The 21,035-nt window shown below is 38.2% G+C and overlaps 1 long non-coding RNA gene across 1 annotated transcript; it reads left to right on the top strand.

The window, feature by feature from the left end:
- The first annotated feature begins 272 nt into the window (after nucleotides 1-272).
- LOC122198872 lies at nucleotides 273-19,766 on the top strand. The gene is made up of 3 exons (XR_006193197.1): nucleotides 273-423; nucleotides 18,904-19,068; nucleotides 19,645-19,766. It is a non-coding gene; the product is annotated as an uncharacterized LOC122198872 (long non-coding RNA).
- Nucleotides 19,767-21,035: the final 1,269 nt, after the last annotated feature.

Below are 21,035 nucleotides of genomic sequence, written 5' to 3'. Positions count from 1 at the left end.
TTTTTCCAGATTTTATGACGGTTATGTTTGAGAAAAAATCCTCATTGGTTAGCTGAGGGATTGACTTTAAAACAATTATACATAAGGAGGAGGAGCAAGAGGAAAAATGGCCAAGAAGGCCAAGAAAGAAAATAGCATGTGGAATGGATAGGTGATACAATATAGCACGTCTATTAAGTGTTGAATCTGAATCTAAGTTACAGGATTTATTATACACTGGTCCCCCTTTATCCATGGTTTGGCTTTGCTTTCTGTCATTTCAGGCACCTGCAGTCAACCTTGGTCCAGAAGCCCATGATCCTCTTTCTGATGTATCCTCAGAAGGTCATTAGTAGCCTAATGCTATGTCACAATGCATACGTCATCCACCACAGTTCATCTTATCATGTAGGCGTTTGATCGTCTCACATCATGGCAGGAAGGGTGAGTGCAGTACAATAGATTATTTTGAGAAAGAGATGACGTTCATGTAACTTGTATTACACCTTGCTATTATTGCCCTATTTTATCATTAGCTCTTGTTATTCTCTTGGTGTGCCTGATTTCTAAATAAAACGTTATCATAAGCACATATGTAAAGGAAAAAACAGTACATATAGGATCCAGCAGTATCTGTGGGGGGCTTGGAATGTATCCCCTGTGGATAAGGGGTGACTTTTGTTTCATCATATCAATCCAATTGGAAAGGGAGTATTCTTATCAAATGATGTTTTTAATATCCAGCCCTGTTCTTCACTGTAAGAATCAAACTTAAGGGGGCACCTGGACGGCTTAGTCAGTTAAGTATCCACCTTTGGCTCAGGTCATGATCTCATGGTTTGTGAGGTTGAGCCCCACATCAGGCTTTATACTGACAGTGCAGAGCCTGTTTTGGAATCTCTGTCTCCCTCTCTCTGCCCCTCCCCTGCTTGCATGGTCTCTCTCTCTCTCTCTCTCTCTCTCTCTCTCTCTCTCTCTGTCTTCCTCCTGTCTCTCTCTCTCAAAAATAAATAAACATTTTTTTAATAAAAAAAAAGGAATCAAACTTATGGAAAAATAAGACATAACAGTAGATAATAAAGCTATGTGAAAAGATAGATCAGGAAAATAGCCAAAAGAAGCTATAAATGCTAGTATTAGAAAAAGATGCATTAAAGGAAAAATTATTTCTAGAGTTAAAAACACTACCAATAATTAAAGCAACAGTTCACCAAAATATATGATTATCATGAATGTGGATGCATAAAGCAGAGTCAAACATATGGAAAACTGATAAATCTATAGTTATATGGGGAGACTTAAACATGTATCTCTTAGAAAATGTGATCAAGAAGAGAAATTTTGTAAAAATACAGGAGATATGAACAATATGAGTCCCAAACTTTACCTAATAACTGCCTGTAAGATTCTGAACTAGTATGCAGAGAACGAATATCCTTCTGAGCCATCCATGGAACAGTCAAGAAACCTGACCACTTTTTAGGCCGTAAAGATCCAAAGAGGTGATAGCCTATAACCTGTGTCCTTGACCGCAATGCAAATAGATTCAATATCAGCAATAAAAGATGATAATGAGTCAGAGTGGAAATTATGAATTTCTTAAAAATAATTTTTTCTAATTTTTAAATTCTTATTTGTTTTTGAGAGACAAAGAGAGAAAGGGAGAGAGCCAGCAGGGAAAGGGCAGAGAGAGAAGGAGACACAGAATCCGAAGCAGGCTCCAGACTCTGAGCTGTCAGCACAGGGCCCGATGAAGTACTCAAACCCACGAACCGTGAGATCATGACCTGAGCTGAAGTCAGTCACTCAATCGACTGAGACATGCAGGTGCTCCATCTTAAAAATAATTTCTAAAGAAAGTTTTAAAAACTGGTAGGATATAACTAAACAGTGCTTAGAGAAAATTTATAACTTTAAAGACATGTATTAAAAAACAAGGCAGATTAAATGTAAACAAGCTAAATATTCAACTCTAGAAGCTAGAGCAGACAACAGAGTAAATACAAAGGAGAAGAAAAGAATAAATAGAAAGGGTATTTAGGCGTAACCAACCATATAAAAGCTGATTCTTTGAAAAGACTAATGAAAATGTTAATAAATCTGTAACAACATGTCAAAAAAAGAAGAAAGCACTATTATAAATACAAATACATACAATATAAAAATGTGCAATATTTTATTAGGCCAGACTAGTTTGTATTACAGTAAAAATCAATACAAAGATTTCAATGGCTTAACAAAATAGAAGCTGATTTATGCTCACAAAAGGACCTTAGTTTATCCAGGTGATTCTCCAAGATCTTTCTGCAGGTAGCTGAGCCTTCTAGGGTGCTCTGATCTCCTACTATTTGCTTTCATGATCACCCCACACTGGCTATTAGCTATACCCTAGAGGTACCTAGAGGTGATACCCATCACTTTCTGTCATATTGCACTGGACAGACCAAGTCATATGGGCAGGCCTGACAGCCAGGGAGTGGTCTTCCCTTGAGGGTTTCCTGAGAAGAAGAAAAGAAGAAATATAGACCAGCATTCATAATATTTACCCATATAATGAATAACCTTGTCACAATAAATTTAAACATTTACATGAAATTGAAAATTTTCAAGAAAAACGGAAATTACCAAAACTGACCCAAGAAGAAATAAAAGACCCAAACATAACCAAAACTGTTAGAAACACTGAATCAGTCAAGAAACTTTTCCTCTCAACAAAGGCCAACAAAGGTTTGGTTGACAAAGGTTATACTGAAAAATGTTAATAAATCCTCAAAAACCAAAAGATGCCTCACTTCTGTAATTAAGAATATTTTTTAGGGGCGCCTGGGTGGCTTGGTCGGTTAAGCGTCCGACTTCGGCTCAGGTCATGATCTCACGGTCCGTGAGTTCGAGCCCCGCGTCGGACTCTGTGCTGACTGCTCAGAGCCTGGAGCCTGTTTCGGATTCTGTGTCTCCCTCTCTCTCTGCCCCTCCCCTGTTCATGCTCTGTCTCTCTCTATCTCAAAAATAAATAAAAACGTTAAAAAAAATTTTTTTTTTTTAAATAAAAAAATAAAAAAAAAAAAGAATATTTTTTAAAAAGGTGGGGCACCTGGTGCCTCAGTCGGTTAAGCAACCGACTCTTGATTTCAGCTCAGGTCATGATCTCACGGTTTGTGAGTTCAAACCCTGCATCAGGCTCTACACCCCACTCCTCTTTTGAGGTTATTATAATTTTGATAAGAAACTGGATAAAGATAGTATCAGAAAGGAAAACTGAAGATCATTATCATCAATCAACAAAAACACAACAGTCCTAAATATAGTACTTGTGTAACCAGCGCAGCGAACAAGCAAGAATCATAGGACGTACTCATAAAACATCTTCATTTTGTTTCCCACTCTGCCTTTAAAATGTGTGTGAAGAAGTGGACTGCTTCCCCCCTCCTGGATGAAAACTCAGGCATACTCAGGATTTTTCTGATTATTCCTAAGCAATTAAAAAATCCCAAGTCAAACACAGTCTCAATTCAGAAATTCAAATGGTAAGCCTCATATCAAAGCTTAAAACTTGATTGAAGGATAGATCTTTCTTCCCGAGCTATAGCTGGGTTTTGTGAAAACCCAGTGGCCATGGAAGGAGGGCTGAGTTGACTGTTTTTTCTTGCTAAATTCCACCACACTTAAATGCTGCTAACAGCCCCTCTGAGGCTGAGAATGAGAAGAAGGTACACAGAAAAGGAGAGGTAAAAAGAGCTAAATAGTTCTTTCCATGTGTATCACCGTTTAACCTGTTCTTGTGCTCTCTGGGCCTAAGGCATGTTTAAAACTAATGCCTTGTTTTGTGAGTTTTTTCGTGTTGTTTCCCCTCCCCCACCCAGAGCATCTTGCTCTGACAAACGCAGGGAGGGAAATGATCCTACGTGCCTCAGCTGTCCGCAGCAAGCCAGCCCATCTTCAGCCCCTTAGAACTTTAGCTGGGAATCAGTCTACTGCAGCCTAGCTTTGGATGACACAGAGAAGGCTCTCAGAGTAATCCTGTTGAATCCCCTTCCACTGGGTTTAAGGAGGGGAGCAGACTTGCCCCAAACAGTTCCTTGGTTTGAGTTAGAAAAATGTGATCCTTTCTCCAACTGACCTTGGTGAGTAGCACACAAGGGATTTCAGGCCCTATATGTTCCCCCTTCCTTGTGTCCTTGTGCATTAAACAGCATGCACAGATTTGTGCAGAAATCCTGACCCAGCACCAATCCTTGGGGTTACAGTGGTGGGGAGTGGGGATGGATAGTTCATACCATAATTCCTTACAAAAACAAAACAAAACAAAACAAAACAAAACCCTCTTCCTAAATCCCCTTTTGAAACTCTGGCTCCAGAATCTTTTATACCTTTGATATAGATAAAAGGCTTACCAATGATCTAAGAAGCTTTGGTCACCTCTTATCCAAATTCTACTGGGTAGTCTATTTCAAGTTGACTATTGTGTCTGATAGCTGTCATTCTAGAGTCTTGGCCAGAACTTCCAGTGTAACAGCCTATTCAGCCAGCAAAGCAATTCCTGGTGTCTACTAATCAAGCCAGCCAAACAACTAAGAGGACCACGTATCCCAGGACTTATCCCAGGATACAGGGGTTATTAAATCAGAACACTTGCTATTTCAACTCACTATAATAACAAATTAGCAGAGGGGGGAAATGTAGTCATTTTATTAGATGCAGAAAAACTCCTTCGAGTATATATATTCAAAATTCTTTTATTCTTTTAATTCTTTTATGATTTAAAACTTACAGCCACCTAGAACTGAAGGACATTTCATTTGCTTGATAGAATGAATTTCCCCAAAGAATACAATAAACATAATTCTTAGTGATGAAACAATAGGATTCCCACTGAAATGAGGAATGGAATGAGGATGTGATCCTTGCCATTCAGTGTCATGTGGGAGGATGTTATCTACATGTCAATTAATCAGTCAATCAAAATTTTAAAAAATAACATATAAAAAGTAAGAATGAAAAAAAATCATGATATAGGAGAGTCTAGCCAGTAAATTAATACCAGGAAAACACCTGAAAAAATACAGAAACTGTGTAATGTTTGAAAGGGGAAAAGAAAATTGACATTTTTTTTCTGACAATATGATTGTGCACATGGAAAACTCAAGGGAATTCACAAGCTATTAAAACTAATGACAGATTTCATTAAAGTCAGTTGATAGATGGACAACATGAAATTTAACAGCTAACAATGAACAAGAAAATGTAATAAGGAATAGTTACAAAACATATCTAAGAATAAATCTAACAGTAGATGTGCAAACTATTTATGGAGAAAATTAAGGATATTACTGAAAGACACAAAAACAGGGCTAAGGAGGGGCACCTGGCTGGTTCAACTGGTGGAGCATGTGACTCTTGATCTTGGGGTCATGTGTTCAAGCTCCAGGTCAGGTGTGGAGATTACTTAAAAATAAACTCTAAAAGAAAAAAAAAAAAAAGTAGGCCTAAGCAAGGAGAAAAATTCACTGATTTCATGAGAAAGATTAAATATATACAGGTAATGCAACTTTTTCAGCAAAATAAATGTCATTCCAGTAAAATCTCCAAATAGGTTTTCCATGGACTTGAGCAAATATTCTGAGTCATATAGAATAAAAGTCCAGTGATAGCCAAGACAGTTCTTTAAAAGGAAACTGAGACTCCTCTTACCAGATATCAAAGATTTATTAACATCTATAATTCTACATTGTATGATATATATTAATCTATATAAACATGTGTGTAATAATTAAGACAATGTATCATTATAGAGTAATAGATAAACAAATTATCAGAACAGAATAGTGTTCTAATAATTTGTCTAGAATTATTAGACAAATAACCAGAAACACACCCAAGTTTATCTAGGTCCTTGGTATCTAAGAGAGGAGGTAATGCATATAAAAGGGGAAATAATGGCCTGTCCAGTAAATAGTACTGATATGATTCTATTTCTGTGTGGGGAAATAAAATACAATTAAGACATACCTTATATTCCACAGAAAAATGTTTTAGACGTATTGAAGATTAAAGTCTCACATAAATCAGATTAGAATCTGTCCTTGGAGAATAAGCTCCTGGGGTAGGGAAGGATTCCTTAAACAATTCAGACTACAAAACAAAACAAAATAATAAAAAAAGGAAAATATGATAAAGAATTTAATAATAATTCATAAGAGAAATAACTGAAAAATTTGTCTAAACCAAAAATTTTAAAGTTTCTAAATGACAAGAGGCACAATGAGCAAAATGAAGAGAAGCAGAGTACTGAAATGAACACATTTGCCAGATATACAAGGATAAGTATGGAGGGTATATAAAGAATGCCCACAACTCCATAAGAAAAATAGGCAAACATTATTAACTGACAATTTTCAGAAAAGGAAAGCTTCTAACCACCAAAGATATGAAAATGCTCACTTTTATTAGCTATTAGCAAAATAAAGCAGCAATGACAATTTTTAAAATCTAATTATTCCAAGTGTAGGTGAGAATGTAGAAAAAGAGTCATTACAACTGCTTTGAGAATTAAGTTGGCATTCTCTAGAAAATTTGAAAGTATGTAGACCTCTGTTTTAGCAATTTTCATTTCTGAGTATAGCCAAAGGAAAATTCTTACCCTCAAGGAGATAGACAAGGATACTCACTATGATATCACTTGCAATAATAAAAGAATTGAAATCAACTAGAAATTCATCAATATGGAAATGAATAATAAATTGTGATGCATGCATATGGTGGACATAATATGACTTTTGATGTTTATATTAGAATTATGATATATCTGTATGGCACTTCAAATAAATAAATTGATTTGTCTCAAAACAATGAGATCTTGAGAGGAACAAAACAAGTTTTAGAGTTATGAACTGTATTTTTTACCAGATGTTAAATTAAAAGCAAGAAATGATACTTTTTTTTTTTTTTTTTTTTTTTTGATATATAAATGTGCATCAGAGATTTAAATGCATGGACCAGGAAAACATTTACCAAATTTGTGATCTGGCTTCTGGAGGGGCAGAGCTGGGTAAGAGAACAAACTTTAACCCTATCGTAATGTTTCAATCCTTTTCACTTAAAATTTGAATTAAAAATGAAAACAAATAAGTAGGTTAATTCTCAGTGGTGGGTACTTGGAATTGTTCTCCTTAACTGAGTATTTTCCTGTAGTTTTAAAACTCCTAAAGAAAATTAATTACATTCAAGTGACATTCTGTTGAGATTATAGAAGGCTTTATGATTGGTGGGTATGGTCCTTCTCAATAGAACCATCAGCCAGATGCTTAAGAGATGCTAAGCTAGAAGACATTGGATGTGCTCAAGCAACAATAGTTGGACAGACCAAATTGTTTAGAAGATAAAGTGCATGCAAAGTTAGAGAAAACTATTTGTGATTAGATGGAAGTCCTTAAGTACTAACCATCTGGGGTTGGGCTAAATTCAATAGTCAGTAGAGACTCCTTCAAAATGTTTAGTTTATTTTTTTTAAGTTTATTTATTTTGAAAGAGAGAAAGTGTGTGTGTGAGAGAGAGCAGGTAAGGGGCAGAGAGAGAGGAAGAGAGAGAATCTCAAGCAGGCTCTGTGCTGTCAACCCAGAGCCCAACTCAGGGGTTGATTTCAGGAACATAGAGCTCATGATCTGGGCCTAAAGCAAAAGTCCTGATGCTTAACCTACTGAGCCACCCAGGCGCTCCCAAACATCTTGTTTAAAATAGATTTTAGGGACACCTGGCTGGCTCAGTCGGTTAAACGTCTGACTCTTGGTTTTGCCTCAGGTCATGATCTCATGGTTCTTGAGCGGTTCTTGAGACTGAGTTCTGCACTGGGCCCTGTACTGTCAGTGCGGAGCCTGCTTAGGATTCTCTCTCTCTCCCTCTCTCTCTCTCTGTCCCTCTCCTGTTCTCACTCTCTCTCTCTCTCAAAATAAATAAACATTAAAAATTTTTAAATAGATTTTAGGAAGATGTCTTTAGTTCGCAGAAATTGAAAAGTAAGTATGAGTATGTGTGTCAGGGGTGGGGGGAAGCCACTGGAATTTTTAAGTTGGTAAATTACATGTGGTCTTTAAGAGAGTAGTTTCATCAGGATAGGAAGATGATAAGTTTCAAGGAGTGAGTGGATAATGAGGAAGTGGAGGGAGTGAGAACTGCTTGCTTGGTTTAAAATAGAAGCTTGGTAGTAAAAAGAAGGCAAGGAAGTCTGGTGGCTTGAGGCAGCATTTGGACTGGAAGAGTTATTATTTTTAATGATAGGAGACAGATGTGTATACTTTTTTTAACGTTTACTTGTTTTATTTTTGAGAGAGAGAGAGTACACAAACAGAGGAGGGGACTACACTCTCAGCAGGTTCCACACTCTCAGCAGGGAGCTTGGTGCCAGGCTGGATCCCACGAACCGTGAGATCATGACCTGAGCCATAATTAAGAGTCACAAGCTTAACTGACTGAGCGACCCAGGGGCCCCGACATATACTTAAGGCCAAGGAGGAGTGGTGGGAAGGAAGAAAAGGAAAATGCAGCGAGTAGATCAGGAACAGCATGATATTGTGAAGTGAGGGGCAGTGTAGGATAGCAAAGAGCAGCTGAGAAGGTAGGTGTGTAAAGGAAAAGAACATGTTTTCTTCCAAAGGAAGGACAAAGCAAGAAAAGACAAGTGAAGGTGCCAATACGTTTTGAGTTGGCGATGTGGCAATGCTCAGCGGATGCTGTTTGTTCTCAATTCTTCAGGATGAGGGGAGGTCACCTACTGACCACGAGGAATGGGAGCTGAGGCCACACATTCAAAGGATGGAAACAATGTGACATATCTGTCGGAGCACGTCCTATCCCTACCTAGACTTCTGCAGGCTATTGCCATTTCTGCTGGAGCTGAGATCCAGATGTGGAAAAAGAGTGGACATGAAATTATCTCGAGTGAAATCTCGCTCACTTTAAATACTGGGGGACAAAAGGTCTATGGTGCCTTGTGAAAGTTTATCTCCCCAGAAAAGTTTGGCATTTCTCAAAGGAAGTATTTGCTCCCATAAAAATACTATGTTAAGAGAATTCTAATCATCTCGGCCAGCATCCACCAATAGTGATGGCAAACAAGCCATGCTGATTTCTGACGGCTTGCAAAGCCATTAATTAGTCCAGCAGAGTTCTTTTTAAGATCCAAAGCATGCCAGTATGGAAAAGACTAAAAGCACTGATGAAAATGTGTTTTCTGTTAAATAGGTTATGGAAGAAGCCCAAAAATATTGAAGTAGTAAACATTTCAAAGAGAAACAGTGGAGGGAGTCCAAATTCCCAATAATCCCACTGGAATAAGTTCAGTGAGATCTGTGTGAGGCATAACCCCTTCATGTCCTAAAATAATTTACCAGAATATAACAAAGGTCATCATGTTCTAATTAATTTGGAAAAAGCTCTGAAGTTGGATTCCATGAGTGTTAAATTACTGAAGCTAAATCACATGCAACTAAAACAAATTGGCCAACTATTGCTCCTGGGTCAATTTCAGCCCACTGCCTATCCTTTCTTCCTGTTTTCCTTCTTTCTTGTTTTCTCTTTCTTTATCCCTCCATCCCACTCTTTCTTTCTTACTTTTTTTAAGTTTATTTTTGTTTTGAGAGGGAGAGAGCTAGCAGGGAACGGGCAGAGACACAGAGAGAGAGAGAATCCCAAGTAGGCTATGTGCTGTCAGAGTAGAGCCTGATGTAGGGCTCGAACCCATGAACCATAAGATCATGACCTGAGCCAAAATCAAGAGTAAAATGCTTAACTGACTGAGCCACCCAGGCACCCTTCCTTCCTTCCTTCTTTTCTTTTTTCTTTCTTTCTTTCTTTCTTTCTTTCTTTCTTTCTTTCTTTCTCTTTCTTTCCCACAGTCTAAAAATGGCTTTTACATTTTTAAATGGTTTTATTTAAAATGGTTACATAAGTATCTTTACAATGTCTTTCATTTTGTCTCTTGGCTGGCAAAGCTAAAAAATTTACTACTTGGCCCTTTGCCAAAAAAGTTTGCCAACCCCTGTACTAAATGATCCAAAATTGGGAAAATAAGAAAAGGAGGCAAGCCTCAAGAGGAGAGTATATATTCCTGGATATAATGGAAATACGATTATGATGCTGTTTATCCACTACTATTAGTCCATTGACACTAGTTTTCCTTTATTACTGAGAGGTTTGCCTCATATTTTATCATTTATCTCCACAGTAGCTTTAAAGATAAACCAGTCTTATGTGCTGCAGTGGTTGTCAGGTGGAAACTTGTGTTTGTGAATGACTGTGAATTACTGAGATGGTAGGTTCTGGAGCCAAATTAACCATCTGTTGGAGGGACTAAAAGCGAGTATGACAAATAACCCAAGTGGAGAGCAAAAATGGTGGATCCCCTTGAGATCACAAAGCATTTTTGTACAGCTGTCCAAAGACAGGTGGTAAGCCAGTCCAACGTCTGAAAGCTGAGATGCATGGTGCCATCTTGAAAGAAGCCCAGAAGTTAAAAAAAAGGGGGAGTGGGCAGGGAACAGAACTTAACATCAAGGAAGACTTCGTGAACAAATGGAATGTGAAGATGCTAGGATCTCTCTCATGTCTTCAGAGGGGACTGGTCACATGTGCATTTCTGGAAGCAGTGGTTGCTGCTGAACAAATGAATCAGCATCGGAGTGAGTGGGTGTGGATGGTTAATTTGACCAGGAGAGTTGTGGTTCCTCTTGACTACCCTTGGGGTGATTCACTTCTGTGTAACAACAGAATTCTGACAGCAAAAGCCTTTTTGTTGTCAGGTGATTTTTCTCTCACTTTCTCTCAGTTATTCTCTTAATAATCTCACGAGTTATTATTTTTTTCCATGACAGATAGGCAAGCTGACACTCAGAGCAGTTGAGCAACTTGACCAAGGCCATCCACTTTGTAAATGAAAGTCATGATTTACTTACTCTCAGACCTTCTTTCCTCCAGCCCCAGAGCACTTTACCATTAATCTTTTATCAAAGCTTACCCTCTTTTACAGTGAGCTGTTGAGAACTAGGCTTAACCAATGGGTTACCCAGTTAATACATAATTTGAAATGTCCAGAGGCCTTCTTTTTTTTTAAAGTTTATTTATTTATTTTGAGAGAGGCAGAGAGCAAGCGGGAGAGGGGCAGACAGAGAGGGGGACAGACCCCAAAGTGGGCTCTGTGATGACAGCTGAGAACCTGATGTAGGGCCCAAACACACAAACTGTGAGATCATGACCTGAGCCAAAGTCAGATGCTTAACCGACTGAGCCACCCAGGTGCCCCAGTGAAATGCCCGGAGGCCTTCCCCATGGACCTCATACAAACTAAATAAATTTAAGCATTTTAAAAATCCTTATTGACTCCAAATTTTGGACGGTGGAATTTCTTGTTAGTTTGTTCAGGAATTTTTAAAATTTTATTTTATTTTTAATAGCTTTATTGAAGTACTATTGATATAAAATAAACTGAATATATTATAGTATAAAATCTGATGAATTTTGACATGTGTATACCCCTGTGAAATCACCCCCAAAGTAATGAACACCCCATACCCATCAACCCCCAACGTTTCCTCATGCCCCTTGTGATCTTTTCCTCCTGCCCCTCCTCCCATCCCCAAACCTTCCAGCCCTTACCCTATCTCCAAGCCTGTGTTCTGTTGCAACAGATTAGTTTTCATTTACTAGAATGTCAAATAAATAGGATCATACTGTATGTATTCTTTTTGTCTGGCTTCTTCCACTAAGCATGATGATTTTGAGGTCCATCCCTGTTCTAACATGTATGAATAGTTAATTCCTCTTTGTTGCTAATAGTCCATTGTACGGAGATGCCATAGGTTTTTTCATTTATTCACCTATTGATTGATACACATTTGAGTTGGGTTTTGTTCTCTTGGGTAAATACCTAAATATGGAAAGGCTGGATCATATGATCAGAATGTGTTTAGCCTTTTATGAAACTGTCAAACACTTTTTAAAAGTGGTTGCAGCATTTTGCATTCTTGCCAACCGAGTATGAGAATTCCAGTTCCTTCGCAGTCTTGTCCACACTTGACATGGTTAGCCGTTCCAATTTTAGCCGTTCTAATCTGTTTGTAGTGGTATTTCATTGTGGCTTTGATTTGCATTCCCCTGTTGACTAACAGCAGTGAGTTTTTCTACCTGTGCTTATCTGCCATCAGTATACTTTCTTGGTGAAGTGTTTGTTCAAATCTTTGACCCATTTTTTTACTGGGTTGTTTGTTTTCTCGTTACTGAGTTTTGAGGTTTCTTAATGTATTGTGGATTAAGTCCTTTATCAGATGTATGATGTGGAAAGAGTGTCTCCCAGCCTGTGGCTTGTCTTTTCATTCTCTTAATGTAGCCTTAGAAGAGCAGCTTTTACTTTTGATGACATCCAATTTATAATTTGTTCTTCTTGGATCATGTGTTTGTGTATGGTCCAATTGTCAAGCTTACAGAGAACACCACACAGAATATTTATGGTTCCCATAGAGAATTTTCTGCTTTGCTTACTTACTTTAGACTGGAGTCACTTTCAATGCCTTAGAGACGACGAGAAGTTCTCTGAAAGTTCTTTCAATTGTGTATTCCATTCCCAGATAATGTCCCTCATATTCAGAGATGAATGGGTTCCCAGGGTTTTATTCATTTTAGAGAAGAGATGGGACCGAGTTACGACCATAATTGAAAGATTGCACAGTTTACTGAATGTTGGTATTGCTGAGAAGTAGATCATGCTGTCAGGGTTTTATAAGGCCCTGTATCCTAAGGAGCTCACATAATTTAGTATCAAAAGGGAAGTTAGTAATCATCTTGCCCACTTGCCTATGTAGCCCAGGCTTCCTTCCCATTGAATCTTCCCTCTTTCATTCAGATTTTTGCTTAAAAGTCACCTTTTCAAAGAGGCGTTCATCTTACCTAAAATAACAAAACCCTCCTGGCCCCGTTACCTTCGATTTCCCTCCTCAGCTTTGCTTTCCTCTATAACACCACTACCTGAAATTTTATTGTGTATTTAGATTTTATGTACGTCTTTATTTTTTTTCTCTGCCCCTCCTACATGGGTAGACTTCTCTGTTCATTACTGTATCCAAGCACCCCCCCCATGTAACCATTCAAAAAATATTTATTGACTGAATGAATTTCTTCTCAGCCTGAGTGTCAGCTCTGACAAATAACACATTGTACTGGAAAGAGAGCCACGTGTCCTGCATTCTCGGCCTTTCTCTGCCACCAGCTATGGAATTTTGTTAAACGACTGGGTTGACTTTGTGCTATTTAAGGACTGACCGGTCCGGCTCCATCACACCGCGATCATAGGAAATTCATACCATGAGGCAGCCCCTGCCGGTGTGGGGCTCTGAAGACATTAGATTTTTTTCTTCTGGGGAAACAAATTTAGCTTTTCTAAAAAAGAAAAATTGGAACCAAAAGTTGAAACCAGACAGTTTCTATTCTTTCTACTGGTTTGAAGATCTGCTTCCTTTGGAAACTTACTCTGAAGAGTGCCAGGCGTGGTCTGAGTACTTTGATCCTCCAGTGGGCAGGTATCATTATTGTCTTCACTCTGCAGAGAAGAGAACAGGCGTTGGGAGTTCCACAATTTGCCTAAAGCAGTGGTAAGCTGGGAAGTCATAGAACAGGATTGACTCCAAGAAGTCTGACTCAGGAGCCCATGTCATTCTTCTATGTTCTGTTGCCTTTTATTTAATGCTGTGTTTTAAAATAGATATTATATTTACATGAAGAAGCAAAACAATATAAAAACTTATACACTGAGAATCTTGTTTCCACCTTCTTCTCTCCTTCCTATTGAAAACACTTTATTAGATTTTAAAATTTATCTTTTTAAGGTTTGCTTATACAAATGAGTATTTTTGTTTCTCTTCATTTTTGCAACAAAGGTAACATTTCAGATCCACTGTTCTATCTACTTTGAAAAAAAGTCATGGTTTGGGGCACCTGCGTGGCTCAGTCGGTTGAGAGCCCAGCTTTGGCTCAGGTCATGATCCTATGGTTCGTGGGTTCGAGCCCCACGTCGGGCTTTGTGCTGATAGTGCAGAGCTTGCTTGGGACTCTCTCTCACTCCCTCTTTCTCTGCCCCTCCCCTGCGCATGCTCTCTCTCTCTTCCTCAAAATAAATAAATAAACTTTAAAACAAGTTGTGATTTTAAATATACATTGTTCAGCTGTTATTTTGCAGAATTTCAAAACAATGGAGAAAATCAAAAGGAATATCACAATGAACACTAATATATGCTTCACCTAGATTTTCCAATTTTTAACATTTGCCACTTTATGTTTTCTTCTCTATTCACCTATTTGCTGTTGTTTTGCTGAACCATTTGAAAGTAAGTGGATCTATCATGACACATTGTCCCTATATACTTCAGTGTGTAACTTCTAAGTAACCAAAATACCATATTTACAAAAGTAAATATTGCAAAAGTAATATTGAGTCAATAACATCTAATATACGATCCATACTCAGGCTTCCCTTGTTGTGCCAATCGTGTCAACTGTTTACTTTTACAACTGTTTACTTTTTTCTGGTTTGGGAAATTAAAAGTTGCATTTAATTTTCATGCCTTTTTAATGTCCCTTTATCTGGAAAAATTTCTCGTGACTTGTTTTTTTTAATCTTTCGTGATATTAACATTTTTGAAGACACGCCATTTCTTTTATAGACCGTCTCACACTCTGGATTTTTCTGCATGTGTTCTTGTATATTTGGACAAACTCTCCTCGTACGGCCACCACATAGGTGATATTATGTTCCTGCCACTGCATTGCACCAGGAGGCACTGAATTTCAGCATGTTCCTTTATTGACAATATTCCCTTTTATTACTTTGTTGAGATTTGTTCACCAAAGGTCTCCGTTATGAAAAAAACTTTTCTCTCCAGGCTGTGCGAATACCCTATTTCCCACAACCTTTCACCCAATACTTCTTACTATCCATTGATAATCCTTGTCTGAATCAATTGTTGCATTGGGATTGCAAAATGGTAGAGTTCTAATTCTGTCATTCCTTCTACATTTATTAACTGAACTTCTTAGTAAGGGCTTCTTCCGCTTATATACATACTTGTTAATTTAGTATCATTTTAATCTCAATGGTCTTTTTTATCCTTACCATTACTATCATTATCCTTTATGATGCTCAAAACTTTGATGTTTTACTGTTGGCCTGATCCTATATTCATTTCACCTGTTTCCATTAGTCTTTGGGTACTGTCTTGCTTTCAGGCACAACTAAATACACACATCTTGTACTTTGCTTAAATGCCATACTTTTTTTTTTCTTTTAAAATATATCCTGGAGATTTCCAAAATCACTGTGTTGAGAATGCTCTCATTTTTTTTTTTTTTTAAACTGGTGCACTGTGTCTTATTCTGTGGATTGTTTACTAAACCAGTCCTCTTGCTGGAGATGCAGTTATTTTCAGATAATGCCATGGTGCAAAACCTGGTATATACATATTTTCATTCCTGCGCATTTGTAGAATAAATTCTTGGAAGCAGAATTGCTGAGCAGATGAAATGCATACTTAGTTGTTGTTAAATATGCCAGATTCCCCTATGTGGACTATACCATGATGCACTTCTACTGACAGAGACCCCTGGATTGCTGCTAGGAAGGTCTGTTTCTGAGGTTCTAGTGGTACCTTCCAAATTTCCCATCTTCTTGACTGGGGTAGAAGTCGCAGCTCCACCTGTGGACTAGTTCAGTGATGATTTTCAGGGAATTGTTCCTGGAGTCCCAGCCCAGCTCTTTGCATGCTTCCAATAATTTGTAAGCACCCATTTTCCACGTTTAAATCTCTTTCTGTGCAAAATGCCTAGAAAGGTTTCATCTTGATTAGCACACTCATTTTTTTTTTTTTTTTTTTTTTTTTTTTTTTTGCTCGCCATGAATTTTTTTTTAATATAATTTATTGTCAAGTTGGCTAACAGTGTATATAGTGTGTTCTTGGTTTTGGAGGTAGATTCCCATGATTCATCGCTTACATACAACACCCAGTGCTCATCCCAACAAGCACCCTCCTCAATGCCCATCACCCATTTCCCCTCATTCCTGCCCCCCAACCCTCAGTTTGTTCTCTGTATTTAAGAATTTCTTATAGTTTGCCTCCCTCTCTGTTTGCAACTATTTTTCCCCTTCCCTTCCCCCACAGTCTTAAGTTTCTCAAGTTCCACATATCAGTGGAAACATATGATATCTGTCTTTCTCTGACTGACTTACTTCACTTAGTGTAATACCCTCCAGTTTTATCCACATTGTTACAAATGGCAGGATTTCATTTTTTCTCATTGCCAAGTAGTATTCCATTGTATATATAAACAACATCTTTTTTTTTGTATTCCTCACCATTTATACTATTTTATTTTTTTTTATTTTTAATATATGAAACTTATTGTCAAATTGGTTTCCATACAATACCCAGTGCTCATCCCAAAAGATGCCCTCTTCAATGCCTGTAACCTACCCTCCCCTCCCTCCCACCCCTCATCAACCCTCAGTTTGTTCTCAGTTTTTAAGAGTCTCTTATGCTTTGGCTCTCTCCCACTCTAACCTCTTTTTTTTTTTTTTCCCTTCCCCTCTCCCATGGGTTTCTGTTAAGTTTCTCAGGATCCACCTAAGAGTGAAAACATATGGTGTCTGTCTTTCTCTGTATGGCTTATTTCACTTAGCATCACACTCTCCAGTTCCATCCACGTTGCTACAAAGGGCCATATTTCGTTCTTTCTCATTGCCGTGTAGTACTCCATTGTGTATATAAACCACAATTTCTTTATCCATTCATCATAAACAACATCTTCTTTATCCATTCATCAGTTGATGGACTTTTGGGCTCTTTACATAATTTGGCTATTGTTGAAAGTGTTGCTATAAACATTGGGATACGTGTTCCCCTATGTATCAGCACTCCTGTATCCCTTGGGTAAATTCCTAGTAGTGTTATAGCTGGCTCATAAGGTAGTTCTATTTTTAGTTCTTTGAGGAACCTCCACACTGTTTTCCAGAGTGGCTGCACCAATTTGCATTCCCACCAACATGACAAGAGGGTCCCTGTTTCTCCACATCCTCGCCAGCATCTGTTGTTTCCTGAGTTAATTTTAGCCACTTTGACTGATGTGAGGTGGTATCTCAATGTGGTTTTGATTTGTATTTCCCTGATGATGAGTGGTGTTAAACATCTTTTCATGTGTCTGTTAGCCAACTGGATGTCTTCTTTGGAGAAGTGTCTATTCAGGTCTTCTGCCCATTTCTTCACTGGATTATTTGTTTTTTGGGTGTTGAGTCTGGTAAGTTCTTTACTGATTTTGGATACTAACCCTTTATCTGATATGTCATTTGCAAATATCTTTTCCCATTCCATCCGTTGCCTTTTAGTTTTGTTGGTTGTTTCCTTTGCAGTGCAGAAGCTTTTTATCTTGATGAGATCCCAATAGTTAAGTTTTGCTTTTATTTCCCTTCCCTTCAGAGATGTGTCAAGCAAGAAATTTCTGCTGCTGAGGTCAAAGAGGTTGTTGCCTGTTTTCCCCTCAAAGGTTTTGATGGTTTCCTGTCTCACATTTAGGTCTTTCATACATTTTGAGTTTATTTTTGAGTATGGTGTAAGAAAGCGGTCTAGTTTCATTCTTCTGCGTGTTGCTGTCCTGTTCTCCCAGCACCATTTGCTAAAGAGACTGTCTTATTCCATTGGATGCTCTTTCCTGCTTTGTCAAATATTAGTTGGCCATACACTTGTGGGTTCAATTCTGGGTTCTCTATTCTATTCCATTGATCTATGTAGCACACTCATTTTTGGTTTCCTTCCCTTCTTTGGCTTACTTCCCCTACTCCCACAGGATCATTTCCACTTCCCATATTAATAACTGCATCCCAATTTGCATCAAGGTCAGCTTTTGGGGGTATTCAAACTGAGAAAACAATGGACATATATTACTCTCATGATTAGGGTGAAAAGTTCTTTTAAAATCCTATTATAAGGAGTTATTAATTTTTGAAATACCAAATATCTGCTAAAGAAGATGATGCTATTTGTTTTGTGACTTGAATTGAAGGTATAAATCTTTATCCCCTTGTAAAGTGGGATCATATTTGAAGTATTAATACAAATATTATTTCCACATCTCTGAGACCACTAAAAATTTTCCATTCCTCCTAATCTGTTCAAGTCAGTAGAAGAGAACTAAAAACATAAGGTACAAGCAGAAGAAAAAATAGGGGAAAAATCAAGCAAATAACTGAACAACTTTGTGACCTAAAGGAAAGAAGTATAATGTTGTTTACTTGAATAGTGATCTTTTCTCATACCAAGAAGCTAAATGACTTCCACAGTGACTTGAAGAAAGAAGTGTAAAGGAAAGAGATGCCATGCATTCAGGAGGGCAAGCTGGAACTGGAAGCCCCCTCACCAGCAACATTACAGGAGCAAGTGCAAGCTTTGGCAATATGGTGGTCTTGTTGCCCACTTAAGACCGCCAAGCTCCAAGGATTAGCATGCTGATTCTCCATCGCCTTTTTTGGAATTATCCTTAACTGAGGCCGGAAAACTTGCCCAGTAGCCCATGTGATCCATCTCATGTGGACAACCCATGACAGATGTGCCAGATGCTTATAAACTCCATCTTCTCAGATGAGGCTAGGAGAACAGGACACCTCATTGGATTATGTCGGTGCGAAGGGTAAATCTTGCCTTTGAGTGAGGTGTAACTATACAAAACTATCTAGAAATTGCCTGCTGAGCAGGGCAGGTGGTAAAAACATCTCTCATATCACACTGTGACTGCTATTACTGATGGTAACCGCTGATTTTTTGAGTGCTATGTTTCATGCTCTATATTTAATCTCGCAGCCACCCTTTGACATAGGTATGTTCTTTCTCTGGTTTTACATATCAGGAAACTGAAATGCAGAAAAGATAAGGAATACAAAGCTTTCACCACTAATGAATGCAGAATTGGGCTTGTGACTTAACAGCTAACATATAAACATCATAGTTCTTACTACTGGTGGTCACGAAGACAAGCACTGGAAGAGGCATATGTAAAACTGAGCAAAACCAGGTAGGTATGGTTACCACGTTGTAGGGTTGGGAATGATTAATCACCCCCTCCCCAAGGTGTCCACTATAATACGACATTGTTACTCCTCCAGATGTTACTTTTACTCATTTTGTTATATAGCTTCCGTCTTGGGTTTTGGAGCAGAGGCACCAGATTCTCATTTTAATGTTATAATAGGAATGGGCTTTGTTTGTGCCTTTTTCTTGCTCGTGTTATCACCAGTGCTATTAGAACAGATTCATGTGGTGTCGTTCCTCGTTCCCATTACAACCTTTATCACAATAATATGGTGCAGTATTGGAATTTTAATGGCTCATATATTCTGTGAAACATGATGGTAATAAACTGTAATGCTTTGACCTCAGCTTTTTAATATTTGATGCATCGCCCCTTCCCTACCCACCTAGCCCCCTCCTTTCCTCATGCTATTTGAATGAGGATGAGGTAGAATGGGCAGTCACTCAAAGAAGGAAACATTTACCAAGTGGAATACACCTGTTTATAAGCCTATTAAAAGTGTATAGACATTCATGTTCTATTTTGAAAAGAACAAATCACCCTTTCTCCTCATGGCAGACAACACAAGGAGAATGTAAACTAGAAAACATGAATCAGCTCTTATTACGGGAATCACAACAGGAACAGAAAATGGCACATTGATCATCTATTCTTGAGACAATGGCTAAACTGAGAGCCGAAGCACCACAAAAGCAACTTCCTTCTTCCTGCAGTTGGCTGCATGTATCTATGAACAAAGTGAAGAATATGAGAAGGCAACCCAGAAATGAATTCAACATCAAAGACCAGCCTCGCTGTTTATTTAGAACCCACGTCATGCATGACTCAGGTAAGACCCAGCAATAAGAACCTTCATGGAGCCAGCCAAGAAATACCATGACTGAAATGAATTGTTGACTCCTATATCTCATCATTTGATTTCTCTGTCACTGGGCCCTTTGTCACGTGTTTTGAAAAGCAAAACTGTAACTATTCTTGTTACGACTTTCCATGAAAAATGAAGTGCTATGTTCTTCTGGCACCAGTTATGTGTCTGTCCCTTTTCTATAAAGTGAAAAAGCCCAACCCCAAAAAGTGTTGAAGTTTAAAGAAAGTCTGTGGGGAACTAGAGGCTGCTGGCATGGGAAAATGAGCTGAACTCCCTTGGAGTATTGACCATGCTTCCTGGTTTGACCCTCAGTTTCGTAAATCCAGAAACTCAATTTGTAATCCCCCAGAGTTCATCAGGCTCATGTTGACTTAACCATGTAGGCTACTTCATGCTGCAATATAAGCAGAATGCTAGTTTATTAATTTGTAAAGAGAAATACTGCTACAGGCTGATTCCAGAGTCTAATTAATGGGATAGCTTAGTGATGTATCCCCTCCCACAACAGGGAAATTTCCTTCTAGAGATAGGATAGGGCAAGTCCATGGAGGAGAGCACTCTGTTCTTTTTTCCTAGTAGAATTATTAATCACTCTTCTTTCATCCAAGTTTGAATGCCTTATTGCTGGTCACTTTGCTTTTCTTGAAACCATGATGCTATTCCATAATGAGAACATGTTTTTAAAGAGGTAGAAAAACCAAAAACTCCCCTCCCCCCAAAATGGACAACATGTCCCTATGGGTTAGAGGCTCTAAAAGAATTCACTGGAGGTAAGAATAAAAGAAGGAAAGACGGCCTGAGTGATCCCACCAAGTTTCTTTCTTATCCTCTTAAATAATCACATGTAGCCTTTCAAGAAAGCAGTTTGCTATTAACATCAAAGGAAATTTCTCCTTGAAGCAAGATGAGATGAGTCAAGCAAGATTGGAAACTGGTCCAAGATAAATATTTTAAGGCAATATGAAAATATTTGGGACATTGTGGTAGGATAAAAGGGAATTAATGGACTGTTGCTGAACTAAAGGAAAATCAGTAATGGTACTAAAGGAAATATCCTCATGGAGTTGATTCTAACGGTGGT

Source organism: Panthera leo, chromosome A1 (assembly GCF_018350215.1).
Source record: "Panthera leo isolate Ple1 chromosome A1, P.leo_Ple1_pat1.1, whole genome shotgun sequence".
In the NCBI taxonomy this organism is placed as follows: Eukaryota; Metazoa; Chordata; class Mammalia; order Carnivora; family Felidae; genus Panthera; species Panthera leo.
Note: the sequence above shows the minus strand (reverse complement) of the source record. Positions and strands in the feature narration are given on the sequence as shown.